Below are 8,255 nucleotides of genomic sequence, written 5' to 3' on the forward strand. Positions count from 1 at the left end.
CCACTGTAACTTGTCCTTTGAATCACCCTGTTTTAATTAATCTCTCCTAAGAATAATGTATTTGAGAAACAGGGTGAGGATGTCAATGTTTCTCCACTCCACCCTTTTCCCTCTCTCTCTCTCTCTCTCTCTCTCTCTCTCTCTCTCTCTCTCTCTCTCTCTCTCTCTCTCTCTCTTTGTTCTTTTCTTTCACTGCGCAAACTGAATTTTTATTGTCAACGGACGCAAAACTGGAGGTACCCGAAAAATAGAGAAGGTATGGGTCTTGCTTTGCACTTCTCTCTCTCTCTCTCTCTCTCTCTCTCTCTCTCTCTCTCTCTCTCTCTCTCTCTCTCTCTCTCTCTCGTACACGTACACATTCCTTTCTTCCAGGTGTTCCCGTACAAACTATGTCTTTTGTTGTCAAAGAACTCTTTAAGAGACACCTGATGTATAAAAGGTATAGGGCTTAGTATTCTCTCTCTCTCTCTCTCTCTCTCTCTCTCTCTCTCTCTCTCTCTCTCTCTCTCTCTCTCTCTCATTCACGTACATATTTCTTTCCTCCATCTGTTCTTGTAAAAACCACGTCCTTTTTGTCAAAAAACTCCTAAGAGTTATAGAGGATATAGGGCTTAATATTCTCTCTCTCTCTCTCTCTCTCTCTCTCTCTCTCTCTCTCTCTCTCTCTCTCTCTGCGAGGAAAAAGAAGAAAGAGGTTGGGTACGGTCTCCAGCCATGCCCAGCCCTCCTCCTCCTCCTCCTCCTCCTCCTCCTCCTCCTCCTCCTCCTCCCGGCGTGGCAAGATGATACAGCGCGCCCTCCAAGGAAGAAGGAGCCAGTCCCACACAAAAACTACATTACAGAACGCGCAAGGCTTCGGTATCCTCGTCGGCATTTTCGAACCGACCAGGAAGGACTCGGTCGCTACGTGTCGTTCGTGGCCGTTTCTCGTTCTCCAGCGAGTCGGTGGTGCCTCTCGAAGCGTCTTTCGTTCTCAGTGCTATTTTCGTCTCGGGTCGTGGCGACGTTGCGATCGTCGGAACATTACGTTCTTCGACTTGCGTCTTTCGTAGTAACCCTCGCATAAACCTAGTGATTTAAGCGCTGGAGTGAGTAATACGGTGTTTTTGTCTTCTTCTTCTTCTTCTTCTTCTTCTTCTTCTTCTTCTTCTTCTTCTTCTGTTTCTGCTTCTTCTTCTTCTTCTTCTTGTGCTTCTCATTCTTCTTCTTCTCCTCCTTCTTCTTCTCCCCTTTCTTCCTCTCCTTCTTCTTCTTCTTCTTCTTCTTCTTCTTCTTCTTCCTCGCCGAGCGGCTTTGTTTAAGCGAACATTTCCACATCACCGCAGCCGTTACCTGCTGTGTTTATTGAGCGCTTGCTGGCGCGCGTAACGTTGCAAAATTCCCGTGTCTGTGTGACCCTTGGTTGTGTGTCTGTGGGGGCAGTGGGTATTTTTTCGTTTATTTCCATTTCCAGAGGCCTTTTCCCATGACCACCTTCCCTGGAAAGAGGGGGTAAGAAGTATATATCGAAAGGAGATGTGAAATGCAAATTCGAGAGAGAGGAGAGAGAGAGAGAGAGAGAGAGAGAGAGAGAGAGAGAGAGAGAGAGAGAGAATGACCACTTCCTCTAGAAAAAAAGAGCAAGAAGATATGTATATATATATATGCATATATATATACAGTATATATATATATATATATATATATATATATATATATATATATATATATATATATATATATAGAATATATATATATATATATATGTATATATATGCATATATATATATACAGTATATATAATATATATATATATATATATATATATATATATATATATATATATATATATATATATATATATATATACAGTATATATATATATATATATATATATATATATATATATATATATATCTCGAAAGGAGATATGAAATGCAAATTCAGACGAGAGAGAGAGAGGGAGAGAGAGAAAGAGAATGACCACTTCCTCTAGAAAGAGCGGGTAAGAACATATATATCGAAAGGAGTTGTGAAATGCAAATTCAGGAGAGAGAGAGACAGACAGACAGACAGAGACAGAGACAGAGACAGAGAATGACCACTTCCTCTAGAAAAAGCGAGTAAGAAGATATATATCGAAAGATGTGAAATGCAAATTCGGGAGAGAGAGAGAGAGAGAGAGAGAGAGAGAGAGAGAGAGAGAGAGAGAGAGAGAGAGAGAGACTGCAGTATTTCAGCGGTCGCCTGATCAACAGGATGGCGAACTCTGGCACCTTTCGCTGCTCTGGCTTGTCGGATGTCACTTTGGTATGCGGGAGTCGTTACTCTGGACTTGACGCAGGTATATGCCCAGCAAATGCCCTGGCGTCCCTCTTCCTTGGAGAGGAAGAGGCACGTGGGCATCATCATCAGTGAGAGAGAGAGAGAGAGAAAGAAAGAAAGAAAGAAACAGAGAGAGAGAGAGAGAGAGAGAGAGAGAGAGAGAGAGAGAGAGAGAGAGAGAGAGAGAGAATGCCCACACTGGGCATCATTTATCATTGGAGAATTCCGAAAACATCTTGCGGGGGTGGAAGAGGCGGGCCGTGCTAAGGTGGTTTTTGGTGCTGATAGCCTTGGGCTGTGCATTCCCCCTACCGGAGGGGTACAACGTCCAGTGCCCTGCCCAAGGTCTGCCGAGGAAGGGAGCAACGCACGTAATTCCTATCACTGAGGAAAGTCGCTCTCGGCGTGGGGCACAGATCGTCTGTCACTGAAGTCGCCTTTCGCCAGATTCGGTCATTTTTCTCTTAGTGAGTCTTTACAGTGATATCTACAGTACACAGATGCAGTGTTATTATTATTATTGTCACTAACGAAATGTGGTAACGTGATGATGGCGCAACCAGAAAAAAAAAGGCCGTTAACTCATTGATCATTATTTCAAAAAGTGACTTGCAATGTAAGAGCAGAGTAGTGGAAAATAACTGAAAATACATTAATCGTAGAGATACACTATATATAACTCGTCATTGTACTTTTGTGCAAATTCCTTTACTTCTTTATTGTATTTATACGTCATGCCTTTCACTTTTCCTAAAGTATTTATAAGTAACCATTTAAGTATTAACCCCCGTGTGGTGGGGGGTTAGTGCCGTCAATGCACCTCACGGGGTGCGCTGTTCTTTGGAGCGTCCCTTTGGCCCCTAGCTGCAACCCCTTTCATTCCTTTTACTGTACCTCCATTCATAGTATCTTTCTTCCATCTTTCCATCCAACCTCTCCTAACAAATTATTTCATATGGCAACTGCGAGGCTTTCCTCCTATTACACCTTTCAAACCTCCTTTACTCTCAATTTCCTTTCCAGCGCTGAATGACCTCATAGGTTCCAGTGCTTGGCCTTTGGCCTAAACTCTATATTCCAATTTACCCATTACCCACATTCCTCTCAACATTTCATAGGAAATTCGAAAAGATTCTTAACGGCCACAGTCTGCCAAATCAGGAAAGTAGTACCCCAAGCGTGACTCTTCCGGATTTCAACATCCCTGTATGTTGACCAAATGCTGTGTGTGAGCTGTTTATTTTTGTGTTGAATGGAACGTAACCTTTTGCTTGGAAGAAACGTACAGACGGCTACCAAGTTTTTTTTTTCTTAGACCCTTTTTATTATCCCTATTGCATTTAGTCTCTAATTAAGCTAAAGGACTGGTAGATGATAAATGGACATGCATAATTACGATAAACAAATACTTAAATACTTTCAGTATTAAATTCTGAAACTTATTTTTAATGCATTTATTTCTTATAACCGTCGTTAATTTTTGGTGGTTGAGTAGGTCTGTTTGGTGAATAGGATGACGTAACTTGCGCAATTTTCTTTTTAAAAAATTACTGACAGTTCTTTCGAAAACACCAAATTCTTTGGAAGCCTGAATTTCAAGTCAGCGGCCAACCCGTATACCTGTTCCACACGAATAGGGTTCATCCTCTGAATAATAATAATAATAATAATAATAATAATAATAATAATAATAATAATAATAATAATAATAATAATAATAATAATAATAAAGTTTTTCCTGGTGATTTTTAGAGCAAAAAGCAAAGATATTCCTTATTACCTGCCTCTTTTAAAGGTTAAACGACGGACAAGGTTACCACTCACGAATTTCTCATTTCCTTATCTTCTATTTCTTTTTCTCCTTTTTTCATAAAGATATTCCTGTCCTCCTCCTCCTCCTCCTCCTCCTCTCCTCCTCCTCATGTTGGCTTACAACTCTCAACGATCAGTTTGTGATGTGGAAATTTTGGAGTCCTGTGGGTGCACTTTCATACATACGTACGTACATGCAGACACACACACACTGTATACATAATACATACATGCATACATAGAGAGTATTAACTGCATGAAACAGACTGCAGTGAAGACGAAATATGCTCATTATATTTTTGTGCATCTCTATTGCTTTTTAAACTATAATAGTATGGAAAGTGGATATGAGCCTGGTAATATGCAGGAACATATTTCTAAAACACGGGCTATTACGGGAAAAAAAAGAGGTTAATTAAGTCCCACTTAATCCTTTGGGAAAAAAATATTAATTTCTCTAAAAATTGGTTCCAAGAAGATTTTCATTTAGGCAGTCTGGTTTCCATGACCCTTGACATAGGTTCATGCAATCTGTCCTGTAATTAACGCGGCTTCAAGCACCTGTTCTTTGAAACCACTTGTAATTCCAGGATAATAATGTGGTTGGTATTACTCTTGTGATTAAAAATGACAGGATCCCTTATACTTGTGTTACACGTAATGTTTGTGTTCAGTTTTCCCTTGGGGTAGCTCTTGTATAGTTTCATATAGAAAGTACGTCATTCTGAGTTGCATTCGTACAGGGATAGAATAGAACCAGCTGTCCTCTAAGAGAGAAAATGCAGTGCAAAAACGAATATACATCAGCTTGATGTTTTTGTAACCGAATAAAATTTTTTTGTAGCGTGAAGCTCAGGGAAAATTCAGCTTAAATAGCCTTTCGGAATACCTTCTTTAAAGACAGCATAACTTAAAGGTGGGAACTTCAACGCGCAATAACAAGGTATCAGAGCGACTTGCTCACTTCAGCTTTATCCCTGCCTGATGATCTCAGAGTTTGTCTTTGAAGGAGAAATTACAGTGGTAATTTTAATTATAAAATCCCATTTCAAAAATTTTTTTTCATTAATTTAAAACTGCCTTTTCATTTATAGTTTTCTAGAGAGTTTGATATTTAAATGGAAAAGCCAATAACATAACTGAAAATACTTACCCAACGGAACAGAGATACTAAGCCAAAGGTATTACCGATTTTCACATTCGTAAACATGGGGAAAGTTCAATAAGAGGTCAGGATAGGCCCTTTTTCATATACATCGAAGCCAGTACTTGGAATTTAATATTTAATAACTACACACACACACACACACACACACACATATATATATATATATATATATATATATATATATATATATATATATATATATATATATATATATATACATGAGTGTTGTGTGTGTATTTTTTCATATGTAACTTTATAAACGATGTGTTTGGCGTAATGGTACTTCATAATTTTCATCAATAACAAGTCTCACATATTCTTGTTTAATTCTTTTTCCAGGTTTACCTGAGGGGAGCACCGTCACAGATATATATATATATACCAAACCGAGCCAGATTCAGCCTGCACTAAATTCCGAAAACAAATTCGGTTCAGGAAGCCAATTTTCAACTGATTCGCCGAGGAATCAGTCGCTTGATTGATTATCATGAAACGGCGCCACAACGACGTTGGCTGTCAATGCTGACGTTGCAGAAAAGAAAAAAAAAATGGAGCTAAAATGTTTCCAGTCTTCGGATTTGATGGCTGTGAGTAATGCTGGTCTTTATTTATTAGCAGAATTTCAGTTGTCATTTCCCTTTTCATTTTAGTTTTAATTATCCGTTGTCTCTCTCTTTTCACTCTGACAACTCTTCGATTTTAATTTCTTCACTTTGTGTTAAGGTCATGTTTTGCGGGGAAATTTATATGTTGGTCAAAGAAAACTTATAAATAAAAACTAGAGAACAAATTGCACATTCTGGTTATTGATGATTTGCAGATTATACTCGTATTTATCCACAGATTCGTCCATTAATGAATGCAGTCATATATATATATATATATATATATATATATATATATATATATACTGTATATTATATATATATGCATAAATATGTATATACAAATAGATAGGAAAATAGATAGATAGATAGAGATATATATTTATGTAATTTAAAAATAATGTATATGTAATATATATATATATATATATATATATATATATATATATATATATATATTAATATATATATATATATATATATATACACGTACATTTATATATATATATATATATATATATATATATATATATATATATATATATATATATATATATATATATATATATATAGTCTTCCACTATTTTAAACACAGTTTTCTACCGGCGTTCAATATTTTCATGCGCCGTCCAAGGAGTCTGTGCTGTAGCTAGTTACAGGGACATGAATTAGCTTTATGCAAAACAGGTAGACGGGCAGCTCATGGGTACAGGTTTTTTTGACTGATTTTTTTTTTTCTCTTTTGCATATAATAGCAAGTGATTAGCGAGTCTATCTTTATCGAGGGTTACAAGGGTACAGAGGAGACTGAAACTATTTTTATATGTACTCTGTTATCATGCACAAACACATATGTGCACACGTACATTTACATATATTTATTTTTATAATAATAAATATATGTATATATAATACTGTATAAATATGGTTATATGTGTATATACATAATACATGCACATTAAAATGTGCATGTATATGTACTATAATTATACTGTATATACATACGTACATACATACATAACACGTATACATATATATATGCACATGTATGTATGTTTGTACATACAACATATATATGTGTGTGTGTTTGTACATACATGCATAGATGTACACATACACATACATATATATACACTTACAAGTATGTTTGTATACAAATATATATATATATATATATATATATATATATATATATATATATATATATATTTATATATATATATATATATATATATATATATATATATATATATATATATATATATATACATGTATGTACAGTATGTTTGTACATACAACATATATATATATATATATATGTATATGTGTGTGTGAGTGTGTGTGTGTGTGTTTGTGATATTAATAATAACAGGAATAATACTCAGAAGTGGGTAGTGCCGGCAGTGCACCTCATGCAGTGCACTGTAGGCATTACTTAAGGTTCTTTGCGGCGTGCCTTCGGCCCCTAGCTGTAACCCCTTTCCTTGCTTTCACTGTACCCCCGTTCATATTCTCTTTCTTCCATCTTACTTTTTAGCCTTTCCTAACAATTGATCCATAGTGCAGCTGCGAGATTTTCCTCCTGTTACACCTTTCAAACCTTTTACTGTCAATTTCCGTTTCAGCGCTGAATGACCTCATAGGTCCCAGTGCATGGCCTTTGGCCAAAATTCTGTGTTCAGTCAATCAAAAGTTAACAGAACTATGTTTAAGGGAAGATCTGCTTCTTTTATTAATTATTAATAATAAATATGATTTTATTGTTATGCACATCATTTGAGAATTCTGTATTTATAATACATTATAAGAAAAAAATCAATTAAAGATAAATATCATTATGAAATACTCCTTTTCAATAGAGATAAATAAATGACCCTCGTCTTTGTAACGCCAGTTTATTGATAAGACTGGTCATTTAAAGACAGAAATTGGTGGCTGATACGTCTTTTTTTTTTATCTTTCAGGTGCTACGCTTCAGAACGAGACAGATAGCTATCAACAGCTGGGAAGCGTATAATAACTTCCGAAATGCATCAGTACCAAGAGTTCCTTTGCGATCTGCTCGTATTATATTAAAAGAGTAAATTTGAATAATTCCTAACGTTTCATCCTTCAGCTTCTAGGAGGGTCTTACTAGCGAGGTGACTGGTAATCCTTGCTAAAATGAATTACTCTCCAAAATGCTAAATCAAATTGCTGTCAAGAATTAAAAGAGATCTGTAGTTTAAAATCTCTTTCGCACTATTCTGTGTAAGTTGAGCGTAAATTTATATTTTTTCATTTTTTCCTGTCTTGTCATACAATTTTTTTATTGCTTGTGTATGTGTCTAAGACAGACAATTTTTTCATTCAGAGGCAGCTAGGCC

The 8,255-nt window shown here is 36.1% G+C and overlaps 1 long non-coding RNA gene across 1 annotated transcript in view; it reads left to right on the forward strand.

The window, feature by feature from the left end:
• Nucleotides 1-5,628: 5,628 nt before the first annotated feature.
• The window catches only part of LOC136826993 (uncharacterized), a 5,762-nt gene continuing 3,135 nt past the window's right edge, over nucleotides 5,629-8,255 (forward strand). The window contains exons 1-2 of the long non-coding RNA XR_010849773.1: nucleotides 5,629-5,871; nucleotides 7,854-8,139. This is a non-coding gene — a long non-coding RNA (uncharacterized lncRNA). The remainder of the gene's footprint in view (nucleotides 5,872-7,853; nucleotides 8,140-8,255) is intronic.

This window comes from Macrobrachium rosenbergii, chromosome 41 (assembly GCF_040412425.1).
Source record: "Macrobrachium rosenbergii isolate ZJJX-2024 chromosome 41, ASM4041242v1, whole genome shotgun sequence".
Taxonomy (NCBI): Eukaryota; Metazoa; Arthropoda; class Malacostraca; order Decapoda; family Palaemonidae; genus Macrobrachium; species Macrobrachium rosenbergii.